The 14842-nt window shown below is 43.4% G+C and overlaps 1 long non-coding RNA gene across 2 annotated transcripts; it reads left to right on the top strand.

Annotated features, from left to right (window-relative positions):
- The first annotated feature begins 9023 nt into the window (after positions 1-9023).
- LOC147100811 (uncharacterized) lies at positions 9024-14621 on the top strand. Of its 2 annotated transcripts, XR_015073581.1 has the most exons (3): positions 9024-9093; positions 9296-9390; positions 13170-14621. It is a non-coding gene; the product is annotated as an uncharacterized LOC147100811 (long non-coding RNA). The 2 variants fall into 2 exon arrangements; XR_015073580.1 differs by lacking the exon at positions 9024-9093 and having other exon boundaries at positions 9215-9390.
- Positions 14622-14842: the final 221 nt, after the last annotated feature.

Below are 14842 nucleotides of genomic sequence, written 5' to 3'. Positions count from 1 at the left end.
GGCATGGATAGAGGATTGGCTATCTAACAGAAGGCAGAGAATTGGGATAAATGGTTCATTCTCAGACTGGTAATCAGTAACTAGTGGTGTTCCGCAGGGGTCAGTGCTGGGTCCCCAACTCTTTACAATCTATATTAACGATTTGGAGGAGGGGACCGAGTGTAACATATCAAAGTTTGCAGATGATACTAAGATGGGAGGGAAAGTAGTGAGTGAGGAGGACATAAAAAACCTGCAAGGGGACATCGACAGGCTAAGTAAGTGGGCAAAGATTTGGCAGATGGAATACAATACTGGAAAGTGTGAGGTTATGCACTTTGGCAGGAAAAATCATCGAGCAAGTTATCTTAATGGCAAGAAACTGGAAAGTACTGAAGTACAAAGGGATCTGGGGGTCCTGGTGCACGAAACTCAAAAGGTTAGTATGCAGGTGCAGCAAGTGGTTAAGAAGGCCAATGGAATGTTGGCTTTCATTGCTAGGGGGATAGAATATAAAAATAGGGAGGTATTGCTTCAGTTGTACAAGGTATTGGTGAGACCGCGCCTGGAATACTGCGTACAGTTTTGGTGTCCATACTTAAGAAAGGACATACTTGCTCTCGAGTCAGTACAAAGAAGGTTCACTCGGTTAATCCCGGGGATGAGGGGATGGACATATGAGGAGAGGTTGAGTAGATTGGGACTCTACTCATTGGAGTTCAGAAGAATGATAGGCGATCTTATTGAAACATATAAGATTGTGAAGGGGTTGGATCGGGTGGATGCGGGGAAGATGTTCCCGATGATGGGTGAAACTAGAACTAGGGGGCATAGTCTTAGAATAAGGGGCTGCTCTTTCAAAACTGAGATGAGGAGGAACTTCTTCACTCAGAGGGTGGTAGGTCCATGGAATATGCTGCCCCAAAAAGCTGTAGAAGCTACATCATTACATAAATTTAAAACAGAAATAGACAGTTTCCTAGAAGTAAAGGGAATTAAGGGTTACGGGGAGCGGGCAGGAATTTGGACATGAGTCTAGTTTCGGATCGGTCATGGCTCTGTGGGTAGCGGAGCGGGCCCAGGGGCCGTGTAGCCTGATCCTGCTCCTATTTTGTGTGTCTAATTCTGTTAGATTCAGGAGATGGTTCTGTGATAGTGGATTGGCAGTTAGGATCAGATCAGCCATGATCTTATTGAATGGCGGAGCAGGCTCGAGGGGCCGATTGGCCTACTCCTGCTCCTATTTCTTATGTTCTTATGTTCTTATGCTACTCCAAATACCAGTCGATTATACTGGTAAAGACCTTTGTGAGTGTTTATCGTGAGATATTTCCTAGAGGATTCTTCAACCTCCATCTGCAAATATGCTTGCGCTAGCTCAATTTTTGTAAAACGTTTCCCTCCAGATAGTGAGGCGAAAATATCTTCTATCCTCGGAAGAGGATACTGTACTGTGTGAAGGACTGGGTTCACAGTCACCTTGAAGTCCCCACAGATGTGAACCTTCCTTGGCTCCTCAGACTTATTGTTTAACGTTTTCTTCATGACAGGAACAATGGGTGTCACCCACTCACTCCAGTCTACCTTAGATAACACGCCTGCATTCTCCAGATTCTCCAGCTCTGCCTCGACGGCTGGGCGAATTGCATACGGTACCGGTCTTGCTTTGAAAAACTTGGGAATTGCATTCTCTTCTATTTTTATCGAGGCAGTTACGCCTTTAAGAGTTCCCAGTCCTTGTTGAAATAACTCTTTAGCGTTAGCTAAGATTTTTGACAATCGCCCAGGTGTGACGTCGTCATCCTTTTTACCAGCCACAGTCAGTGCCTGAATGGAGTGCCAGTCTAAACTTATCTTTCTGATCCATTCACGTCCCAATAACGGTGGTCCACCATCTTGCAGTATGTACAGATACAATTTCTGTATTTCCTTGCCGTTGTATTTGACAGGCACCCTTATTTTCCCTCTGGGGTATACTTTCTGCCCTGTATATGTCTTCAAGACAATGGATGTGTCTTTCAAGGGTATGTGTGAGAATAGCCGCTCGTAGTCTCATCGATTCATGACAGTCAGGGCTGATCTTGTATCCAATTCCATTTTGACTTGGGACCCTGCTATCATAAGGGTGACCCAAATGGTTCGGTGATCCTCTTTTGCAATTACGTTGTGTAGTTTGAGACAGCTTAGTCTCTTGTTCCCGGATTCACTATCGCTCTTCTGGTCTTCGGAACTACTGTCCGTCATCTTTTGTACTTTCCTGTGCTTTTCCTTAGTAGTCTTTTTGTTGTCGTTAGTCTTCTTCCCGGACCTGCAAACTCGTGCAATGTGTCCCATCTTTCCGCATTGCCTGCATGTTTTGTCCTTGAACCAGCAGTCCTTCTGGTCATGGGTTGTTCTGCCGCAGCGATAACATTTTTCAAATCCCCGTGTCATTTCATGGGTGCCGTATTCCTGTGGCTTTTGCTGTATTTCCGCAGCTCCCCTTGCTGCTGCTTCGTACGATACTGCCACGCTGAAAGCCTTATCTAGCGTCAGCTCTTTCTCCGAGAGTAACCTCTTCTGGGTTCCTTCACTCAGGAGTCCACAGACAAATTTGTCCCGTAGGTTATCTGCCAGTCCTGCTCCGAACTGGCAGTGCTTTGATAGCTTGCGTAGTTCCATAAGGTAATCAGCATTGCTCTCATCTTTATGCTGATTTCTCTTGTGGAATTTAAATCTTTCTGCTATCAGCAGCGGTGTAGGATTTAGGTGTTCCTGTAGGATATCAACAATTTCGTTAAAACTCTTCCCCATCGGTTTGACTGGAGTGATCAGGTTCCGCAATAGGCCGTACGTTCTTGCGCCCATTATGTTTAGTAGTACCGATGCCTTTTTCTCATCGGCTACTTCATTTGCCTTGCAATATACTTCGACTCTTTCCACATATGTGGTCCAGTCTTCTATTTCATTATCGAAGACAGTGGTATTGCCAGTCTTCGGCATCTTGGAGATCTAAGATGGCGTCTCCCGCGCTTTGCCTTCTTCCCCGATTGAACAAAATGGCACCTCCCGTGCTTTGCCTTCTTCCCTGATTGAACAAAATGGCGCCTCCCACGCTTTGCCTTCTTCCCCGCTGGATTAAGATGGCGCCTCCTGCGCTTTCTGTCTTTTCCGCTGCTACCAGCACTGTTGCTGGCATTTTTATGCCTTGATGGCGATGCCCTATGGTCTTCGCGCGCTTCCCCCCATGCTGCTGCCAACACCGCTCTCCGCGGTCCCCGTGGCAACTGCAGCTCCTCGCGGCTTTCTGCGCTTCTAACTTCTTTTTCTTTTATTTTGATTACTGTTCCCGTCGTCAGAGCAGACCCTATGGGACACTTTCCTCCCTCTTCTCGGTTCTGTACGCTGCCCAGCTTCGTAGCACCGGCCGCGCCCTGTGTGCTCCACCCTCTCTCTCTCTCTCTCTCCTCTTTCCCGACAACGCTGCTCGGCCCCGTTGAAAAGCCACCCGATCGAGCTCTAGCCCGCCGCAGCCCAGGAAGGATCAGTGTGCTACCTGCCACCAGCCTGATTAGCTGGAACACCATAGACTGGAGAACCAAGCCCAGCTTTCGACAGCCTCTCCTGCAAATCTTCGAATTCGATGAATCAGAGGGCAGTTGCCCACGGTTGACGCCTGTTTCCTCTGTCTGTTTTTTTTCTTTTTCCTTTCTTTTTGGATTTCTTCCTTGTGGCTTCGACCTCCAATAACTTTGCTTCAGGGATGGATCCCCGTGAGGTGGTGCAGAACTGTAGGTAAGTTCGGATCTGTTCGTCGCCAATGTAATGTCCGTGTGTAATTGATACATGGACTGCAGAAGTTGGTTATAACAGGTGTTTACTGAATGGAGACAAAACTGGAACTACGATACAAAGTTACTACACAGGCTTATATACAGGGGTGGTCACTACTGGTACTGCAGTATACAGGGGCTGCAGAGTATAGTTCCTTCTTCAAGGTACATACACTACACAAACTTTTCTTCTTAACACTACTAATCAATAATTAGTTTAATGCTGTCCATCTTGCAAATAATTACAATTAAATTACTTTTATTGATTCTAGTTGTTTATATATGTAACACTAGAGTACACAAAACTTTTACCAACAAAATAAAATAAATTGCACTTATTATAATTCTGGCAGTAAACACCCAAGTTCATAATATTAGTAAATAGAGTAAAAAAGATTTAAATCGCTTCTATATTATTTAAAATACTTAACACATATATAATTATTAGAATTCAGCAAAAATCCAATCAGGAATGTTTTACTCCGACATAACCACATGTTGTTAGTTCTTGTGAACTTCCTGGTTCTGTCTAACATTGATACGCATCAAAAGCAAAATATCGCGGATGCTGGAAATCGGAAATAAAAACAGAAAATGCTGGAAATACTCAGCAGGTCAGGCAGCATCTGGGGAGAGAGAAACGGAGTTAACGTTTCAGGTCGATGACCCTTTGTCAGAACTGGAAAAAGCTGGAGATTGAACAGGTTTTTAAGCAAGTGCAGGGGCAGGGAGAGGGGGGAGGGGAGGAAAGAACAAAGGGAAAGTCTGTGATAGGATGGAAGACAGGAGAGAGTAAGAGACAAAAGGAGAGGTAATGAGACAAGTTAAGAAACAAAAGATGGCTCTAGATGAAGTGTAAATGGCGATTGCAGAATGAATACGCATCAGTTGTGCCGATTTTACTTATCACACTCTTAGGCAGTTCGTAGTTATTACAACATTTTCCATGTCGCCGCAACCCATATTTTACGGCCAAAATTGCATTCAAAGCCCTGATATTCATTCTGCTACATAGTTTTAATTTTACAATGTTCATGTGACTGAACACACGTTCAACGTCAGCATTAGAATGAGGTAATGCGAGTACTGTTAGAGCTAACTGAGAAAGATCTTCCAAAGGATTTTCACCTGTGGCATCTCTGTAGCTTGCAACTTCTGCCCAAAGCCATAATGTGTCAGAGGTTTCAGTCCATTTAGTTTGATGCAATTTTTTCCATTGGAAATCAATACGAGTGAGTAAAGCTGCATCTTTGTTAAACATTTTTTAATCAAGGGGCAAGGATTTCTGGCTTTATTGGATTCACCTAAACTCCAGAGTGTATAGGCCCATTCTACACAATCTCTCATCATAGGACAGCCCTCTCATCCCAGGAATCAATCTAGTGAACCTTTGTTGCACCGCCTCCAAGATAAATATATCCTTCCTTAGATAAGGAGACCAAAACTGTGCCCAGTACTCCAGGTGTGGTCTCACCAAGGGCCCTATATAATTGTAGCAAGACTTCCTTACTCTTATACTCCAACCCCCTTGCAATAAAGGCCAACATGCCATTTGCCTTCCTTATTGCTTGCTGTACCTGCATGCTCGCTTTCTGTGTTTCTTGCACGAGGACACCCAAATCTCTCTGAACACCAACATTTGAAAGTTTCACACCATTTAAAAAATATTCTGTTTTTCTATTCTTCCTACCAAAGTGAATAACCTCACATTTCCCTACATTATACTCCATCTGCCACCTTACTACCCATTCACTTAGTCTATCTATATCCCTTTACAGACTGTGTGTGTTCTCCTCACAGCTTACTGTCTCACCTAGCTTTGTATCGTCAGCAAACTTGGATACATTACACTCGGTCCCTTCATCTAGGTCATTAATATAGATTGTAAATAGCTGAGGCCCCAACACTGATCTTTGCGACACCCCACTAGTTACAGCCTGCTAACCAGAAAAAGATCCGTTTATCCCTACTCTCTGTTTTCTGTCCGTTAACCAATTCTCTATCCAATTCTACTATATTACCCCAAACCTCATGAGCCCTAACCTTGTGTAATAAGCTTTTGTGTGGCACCTTATCGAATGCCTTTTGGAAATTCAGATATACTGCATCCACTGGTTCCCCTTATCTACCCTGCTAGTTACATCCTCAATAAACTCTAATAAATTTGTCAAACACGATTTCCCTTTCATAAAACCATGTTGACTCTGCCTAATCATGTTACGATTTTCTAAGTGCCCCGATACCACTTCCTTAACAATGGATTCCAGCATTTTCCCGATGACTGATGTCAGGCTAACTGGCCTGTGGTTCCCTGTTTTCTCTCTCCCTCCTTTCTTGAATAGCGGCGTTACATTTGCGACCTTACAATCTGCTGGAACTGTTCTAGAATCTAGGGAATTTTGGAAGATCAAAACCAATGCATCCACTATCTCTTCAGCCACCTCTTTTAGAACCCTAGGATGTAGGCCGTCAGGTGCAGGGGATTTTTTTGGCTTGTAGTCCCATTAGTTTCTCTAGTACTTTTTCTCTACTTGTATTAATTACGTTAAGTTCCTCACTCATTAGACCCTTGGTTCCCCACCATTTTGGGATGCTTTTTGTGTCTTCTACTGTGAAGACATACATGTTTAACGTTTCTGCCATTTCCTTATTCCCCATAATAATTTCTCCTGTCTCAGCCTCTAAGGGACCAATGTTTACTTTTGCTACTCTCTTCCTTTTTACATACTTGTAGAAGCTCTTACAATCTGCTTTTATATTTCTTGCTAGTTTTCTCTCCTATTTTTTCCCTTTTAATCAATTTTTTGGTCATCCTTTGCTGGTTTCTGAAACTCTCCCAATCCTCAGGCTTACTACTATTCTTCTCAACATTATAAGCTTTTTCTTTCAATCTAATGTTATCCTTAACTTCTTTAGTTAGCCACAGTTGGATCACTTTTCCCATGGAGTCTTTGCTTCTCAATGGAATGTATTTTTGTTGAGAATTATGAAATATTTCTTTAAATGCTAGCCACTGCTTATCTACCGCCATAGCTTTTAATCTATTTTTCCAATCTACCTTAGCTAAATCGCCCCTCATACCTATGTAATTGGCTTTATTTAAGTTTAAGACTCTAATTTTGGACCTAGGCAAGTCACTCTCAAACTTAATGTGAAATTCTATGATATTATGATCACTCTGCCCAGAGGATCCTTTACTATGAGATTGCTAATTAACCCTATCTCATTACACAATACAAGATCTAAAATAGCCTGTTCCCTGGTTGGTTTCTGATTGGTGTCCTTGGAGAATAAGACACACCCAGCAGTTTGTCTGGAGTGTGTAATTAGATCCTGCCTACCTGAGTAATCAAGTACTTTGCAAGGTTAAATTTGATCCATTCATTCTGACAGCCAGACTACAGCACGCACAGTACTGCTTTCGGAGAACAGACAGGACTCACCCTCGTGGGTTAGGACATTCTCCCCCACCCTCCTCAAGTTCCTGACTTGCTCCCCCTCAACATGTTCCTGACCTTCTCTCTCCTCCCCCCCCCCAGCACCAGATGGGGCAATGTGTGTGGGTCAAGGATGGTTAGCAGGTTTATTGGGTATGAAGTGAATAGTGACAGTGTCACTTGCCACACAAGCGCCAGGCTTTCCAAAAGTCAGGAGTGTGATGGAATACTCTCCACTTGCCTGGGCGAGTGCAGCTCCAGCAACACTCATGAAGCTCAACACCATCCAAGACAAAGCAGCCTGTTTTATTGGCACCCCATTCACCACCTTAAACATTCACTCCGTCCACCACTGGTGCACCATGGCTGCAGTGCGTTCTCTTCTTCTTCTTCTTAGGCAGTCCCTCGGGAACCGAGGATGACTTGCTTCCACACTAAAAATGAGTTCTCAGGTGACTGATGAATCCAATGCAGGACCTACAATCTCTATCACAGGTGGGGCAGATGGTGCTTGGGTTGATGTGCGCTGCTTGCGCTTGGCTTCTGCTTGCTTCCGGCGAAGAGACTCGAGGTGTTCGGTGCCTTCCCGGATGCTTCTCCTCCACTTTGTGTGATCTTGGGCCAGGGATTCCCAGGCGTCGGTGGGAATGTTGCACTTTCTCAAGGAGGCTTTGAGGGTGTCCTTGAAGAGTTTCCTCTGCCCACCTGGGGCTCTCTTGCCGTGTCGGAGCTCTGAGTAGAGCGCTTGTTTTGGGAGTCTCATATCGGGCATGCTGGGGATGTTGGCCTGAGCAAGAACACTGATGTTGGTGCACCTATCCTGCCAATGGATTTGCAGGATCTTGCGGAGGCAGCATTGGTGGTACCTCTCCAGTGCTTTGAGGTGCCTGCTGTACATGGTCCATGTCTCTGAAGCATACAGGAGGGTGGGTATCACTACTGCTCTGTAGACCATGAGCTTGGTGCTGGGTTTGAGGTCCTGGTCTTCAAACACTCTCTCCCTCAGGCGACCGAAGACTGCACTGGCACACTGAAGACGGTGTTGGACTTCATCATCGACGTCTGCCCTTGTTGACAGTAGGCTCCCGAGGTATGGAATGTGGTCCGCGTTGTCCAAGACCTCGTCATGGATTTTGATAATCGGGGAGCAGTACTGTGTGGCGGGGGCAAGTGTGGAAATATGATTTTGCCCTTACTAGTGCATGATGGGATACTTGACATCTAATGTATTTTTGTACCATTGCCTGTGGACTAAAACCAAGTCAGCAGCAACTAACGTAATCTTCTGACCTATTGCAATTAAGTTAATCACAACCTGCCAGAACAATACATTGCAGAACTATTGGGTAACCGCACTGCTAATGACATCTGGCCAAAGAATGAAAACAATTCTGTTAAAGGTCAATCTCGTTTCTCTTTATACATGATCATATTGAACTTGTGTTCTTCACTGTATAAATATGATAATCAGACATGAGTGAGCAAATCATTTTTTGGTAACAAGATTCAAACAAAGCCTCCTGACAGAATATAATTAACTAACTTTGTCTGAAGACATTTCTGTCCTGCTGACCTTTTTGATTGTCCTTGTTTAAACTCTTAATGTGTTTAAGATGATACAATACCATTACACGTGATCTATGGAACGCTTGCTTGTTTGAGTGTATAAATATGCTGCATTTGCTGATGTCCTTTAGAGATGTTGGCCTAGCCTTTGTCCAGGCAGCTCTCTCCTTGTATACACTTGTATGCAAGTAAAATAAAGCTTTGCTTATCTGACGGTACAGTTTGTTTCAGAGTCTTACTCGGAGTCGAGGCTTCGACAGTATTTCTTGGAGGTCCCACCGAGATCGCTTGCTGTACCGGTGAGTAAACGGACGAAGACACGGTATCTTTCTGGGAACGAATCCTAACTGGCCAGTTATAAGTGGCATTAGCCACCAAAGGGATTCCCTCTCAGTCTGAAAACTAGTGTCTCCTGTTTGCTATTGGCTACAGTACTGCGATCAGTTGAGACTCATTTTTCCAGGGTTGAGTTGTCATTTTTGTAATTATTTCCTCTTTCAGTCTATCAGAAAAGGAGACGATTTCGGAAACCTGAGCCCTGAAATAGACCGTCCAGATAAGACACAGTAAAGTCGGGTGATCCCGGACTAAGAAAGGTACCAAGGGTAAAAGGAAAAGTGCTAGAAGTTTGATACTGCAGTAGGGGTGGGTCCCCCGGAGATTAAGAAGCCGGAGAGAGAGTCTTGCGGCAGAAAGCAGGAGACCTTCAGAGATAGTAGGGGGTGGGTCCCCCGGAGATTAAGAAGCCGGAGAGAGAGTCTTGCGGCAGAAGGCAGGAGACCTTCAGAGATAGTAGGGGGTGGGTCCCCCGGAGATTAAGAAGCCAGAGGGAGAGTCTTGCGGCAGAAGGCAGGAGACCTTCAGAGATTTCATTAAAGTATAAGGACTCAGTTCTGCAGTGGCGAATAACACAGACTGAGAATTGTCTATTGTTCAGTATATAGTATAAGATTTTAATGAGTTACCTAATTTGTTTACCTGTGTGGTCTGTCGCGTTAGTTATTATTAGTCTTGTTATTGTTAGTACGTGTTTCTTTTCATCTCTTACAGCAACTTGGTTGCAAAATCGCAAAGGGGAAACGGGTTATTGCGAGCCAGAGAAATTACACCTAGTTGAGACTAACCAACAGGAAAGTCCCAATTAAGTAAAAAAAAAAGGGTGCCAAATCTAGTAAAATCCCAGAGAAAGGCACCCCTGCTTGTTATATTTTTCAAAACTGCGGTCAAGTTTCAATCAATGACCTGCCAAGGTGGTCCAGATGGACCCGAAATGGGAAATACCCATTTCCACCAGATGGCACCTTTAACATAGACAGAATTACCTGTCTAGAGGAATGCCTCATAAAAACAAAGGGACCCAACTAGAAAAGGAAAAAAAGAAGTAAATTGGTCAGCCTTCTCAGATTGGAAAAAGGAAGCAGAGAGGCGATGCGAACGAAGTATAGAAGTTAGTAAACATAATAAAAAGAGGGATGAGATTAATCAGGAACAGAATAAACAACAAAAAGTTAAACAAATCAGGGTTGGCAGGGTCCACAAAATTTATCTGGAAACAGAAATACCCAAGCCCAGGTTCACACTCGTCCACAGACTAATTGGACAACTAGCAACCCCTGGGGAAATCAAAGTGGCCCAAACGAACAGTTTGGACAAAATCCAAATTGTTCAGCATGACGTTACTTAGAGCCCACCCCAGACATTGCCCAGGAACAACAAGCTGTGGTACAATTGCCTGCAGTACCATTAAATTCTAAAGAAGAGCCATTTATAAATTTAAATATGAATGGAACACAAGTTCCATTTTTTGGTAGACACTGGAGCAACTAATTTGGTCTTGACTAAACAATATGCAGTAGGAGCACCTTGTACCAATCAGAGTGTCAAGTGTGTAGGACTTTCAGGAACAACCCAGACTATGGTATGGCCCACTCCATTGGATGTACAGATGAAAGACTTTCATGAACAGCATGCATTCTTATTATCTGAAGACGTTCCCATCAACTTATTAGGAAGAGATTTGTTGTGTAAAATGAAAGCAGTGATATCATGTACGGAAAAAGGACTGAAGGTACATGTTCCAACTGACAGATGTGGGATGTACCCATTGCAGGTCCACAATTCTCCTATTTTGTATTGTTGGACTAATCATGATGACAACCTCAGTAAACAATTACTGATGGCTGTGGGAGCATTGCAGTATGTCACAAGATCAGTATCAGAATACCAGAAGCAGTTTAATTTGGGACATTGGCATGATAAATTGCACTGTATAGCCTATTATGACAAAACGGGAGAAGATCTAGAAGTGGCAATTAATTACAAGCCCTTTCTGCATCAGAAATATTCACTTAAAATCCGAAGAATTTTAATTGGGCAAGAAGGAATAGCGTCACCAATCTTGTTGACCCAAACAGCATGGGAATTATTCAGGGTAAAAGACTCTAAGCCACACTGTACACTAGCAGTGGCGCATGAATTCAAATCTTCTGATCTAGGACAGATGGTCCTACGCCTATCAAAAGCTGCAGTTCAACAGGAGTGGAGAATAAGTCAGGGTTGGTTCAAGACCTAAGAGCAGTTAACGAGTCTGTTCTCCCTGCCTACACAGTGGTCCCAAACCCAGCCACCATCCTGACCAGTATACCTCCTAATTCAAGGTATTATACGGTCATTGATCTCTGCTCAGCCTTCTTCAGCATTCCTATTCACCAAGATTCCCAGTTCCTGTTTGCCTTCACGTTCAAAGGAACCCAATACACATGGACCAGGCTGCCACAAGGCTATACAGAAAGCTCAACTATCTTTTCGCAGTGCCTCAAACATGATTTACAGGACATTGTCTTAACCGATGGGTTAACCCTCATACAGTACGTAGACGACCTGCTAATTGCATCACCTACCCAAGAGGCATTGTGAATCAGTGACTCAGCTTATCACTAAGCCTCGTATAGACATTGTAGAAACTCCTCTGGACAATAGCGATTTTATATTTTATGTGGATGGATCAGCCCTCAGAGACGAAAAGGGCTCGCCAAAAAGTGCATATGCCATTTCCGATGATCATTCAATTATCGAAGTATGCTGACTACCATCTTTCTTTTCAGCACAACAAGCAGAACTGTTTGCCGTTACAAGAGCATGTATTTTAGCTACAGGAAAATCAGTGAATATTTATATTGACTCTCGGTATGCATTTGGAGTCACTCATAATTATGGTCAAATTTGGAAACTTAGAGGATTCCTGACTTCATCAGGATCTACAGTTAAAAATGCTGAACAAATTGATAACCTTTTAAAGGCTCTCCAGTGTCCTACAAAAATTGCTGTTATTAAATGCAAAGCACATACAGGCAATCAAGACCAGGCTTCTTTGGGCAATGATAGGGCGGATCGAGCAGCTAAGGCTGATACAGGGTCACAAGTGTCTGCATATGTTCTTAGAAATCAAGATCCAGACAATCCCCCACCCACAATTGATGACGTTTTGGCCTATCAATTACAGGCCAGTCCGGACGAAGTGTTAGCTTGGGTGAATGATTCTTGTTTTAAAACACCTGAAGGAGTATGGGTCTACCATGACGGCCGCATGGTGGCTCCCAAGTCAATACTCCTATGGATTGCCCGATGTGTCCACATGTTCACATGCAGGCAAAGGGGGGATGGCAGACTATATCACACAAACTTGGTATTCACCAGGCATTGACAATTACAAAACAAATTAGTGAACAATGCATTACCTGCCAAACAATGAACCCAGGTAAAACAGAAAAGGTACAGGCTGCCTCCCACCCAAATCCAACAGGACCCTTTGTACATTTACAGATGGATTTTATTGAATTACCGGTATGTTTACGATTTAAGTATGTATTAGTTATTGTAGATGTGTTTTCACGATGGATTGAAGCCTTTCCATGTAAAAAAAAAATGATGCAGTTACTGTTGCAAAATGTTTGTTAAAAGAAATTGTACCACGATTTGGTATACCTGCACAACTTTCAAGTGACAATGGATCACATTTTACTGGGACAGTTGCGCGAGAAATGTGTAAGGCTTTACAGATCAACCAACACTTCTACTGCAGCTATCATCCACAGTCAGCGGGACTGGTAGAAAAATATAATGGTATGCTGAAAAATAAACTTTCCAAACTCTGCAGCGAGACAGGACTTAAATGGGTCGAACTGTTACCCTTGGCATTGATGGTAAGGCGATCAGCAACAAACAGAACGACGGGACTGTCACCACGTGAAGTCGTCATGGGATGACCTCAGAGACTGCCATTTTCTGCACCCTTCACTGCCAAGCAGATGGACATTCACAAGATGGATGAACATATGTTGAATTATTGCATTGCCTTAACTAAGTGTATTTCCAGTTTCCACCAACAGGTCAAGCAAGCCCAGGTTGAACCAGCTGAAGGAAGGTGCCATAACCTAGAACCAGGAGACAACGTATACGTGAAAGTATTCAAGAGAAAAGTATTCAAGAGAAAGAACGGTCTCCAACCCAGATTCGAAGGTCCGTACCAAGTACTCCTAGCAACTAATACTGCTGTAAAGGTGCCCACTGCAAAAGAGCTCCAGAAAACAAGGAAAAGGAATCACCAACCCCATCAGTAAATGGAACTGGACATTAGGACTATGTTTCCTTGGGACACTTATAATACCTGCAATGCCCGAATTGTATATAAATACATTTTTGTATATGGCATACACGTACGCAACAACGGTAAGCGCTTCCAGCTGTTGGGTTTGTGCCCATGTTCCCATACATAGTAAAGGGGGAATTCCATTAAGACCTATCCCCTTCAATGAGTCAGAGACGATGGAATGGATTTTACGCCAAAATGGGAGTATTACCAAGTATGAGTTAAATGGCCCCAAAAAGATTATAGTAGATGAAGACTGGCAAAGGCATTGGACCTCGACAGGGTACGATTTGGACACCCTCAAAGGATGGTATCAGCCTAAGTATGACCATGCTAGACAGCTCCCCTCCCTGGTCCTCACCAATACATCTGGGATAGGGAGACCAGTAAGCTCATTGTGCCTGGATAAGAGCAAGAGTAGAGGACCAAGCGTTGGCCACAGTTATTATGCAGAACCAGTTAAAGTAATGATGCAGGTACAGATCAAGGACCTATTTGATGGAGAAGGAAAGATTAAATGCAATCTTGCTAGACTAGGTTGTCCTTGATAAGGACAAAAGGAGGGAATGTGGAAATATGATTTTGCCCTTACTAGTGCATGATGGGATACTTGACATCTAATGTATTTTTGTACCATTGCCTGTGGACTAAAACCAAGTCAGCAGCAACTAACGTAATCTTCTGACCTATTGCAATTAAGTTAATCACAACCTGCCAGAACAATACATTGCAGAACTATTGGGTAACCGCACTGCTAATGACATCTGGCCAAAGAATGAAAACAATTCTGTTAAAGGTCAATCTCGTTTCTCTTTATACATGATCATATTGAACTTGTGTTCTTCACTGTATAAATATGATAATCAGACATGAGTGAGCAAATCATTTTTTGGTAACAAGATTCAAACAAAACCTCCTGACAGAATATAATTAACTAACTTTGTCTGAAGACATTTCTGTCCTGCTGACCTTTTGATTGTCCTTGTTTAAACTCTTAATGTGTTTAAGATGATACAATACCATTACACGTGATCTATGGAACGCTTGCTTGTTTGAGTGTATAAATATGCTGCATTTGCTGATGTCCTTTAGAGATGTTGGCCTAGCCTTTGTCCAGGCAGCTCTCTCCTTGTATACACTTGTATGCAAGTAAAATAAAGCTTTGCTTATCTGACGGTACAGTTTGTTTCAGAGTCTTACTCGGAGTCGAGACTTCGACACAAGTTTGTAGAGGACCTTTGTCTTACAGATGTTTAGTGTAAGGCCCATGCTTCAGTGAAGGTGTTGACAATGGTTTGGAGTTCGGCCTCAGAGTGTGCACAGACGCAAGCGTCATCTGCATACTGTAATTCGATGACAGAGGATGGGACGACCTTGGATCTGGACTGGAGGCGACGGAG

This window comes from Somniosus microcephalus, chromosome 25 (assembly GCF_052327205.1).
Source record: "Somniosus microcephalus isolate GS21.2 chromosome 25, FLI_Smic_1.0, whole genome shotgun sequence".
Taxonomy (NCBI): Eukaryota; Metazoa; Chordata; class Chondrichthyes; order Squaliformes; family Somniosidae; genus Somniosus; species Somniosus microcephalus.
Note: the sequence above shows the minus strand (reverse complement) of the source record. Positions and strands in the feature narration are given on the sequence as shown.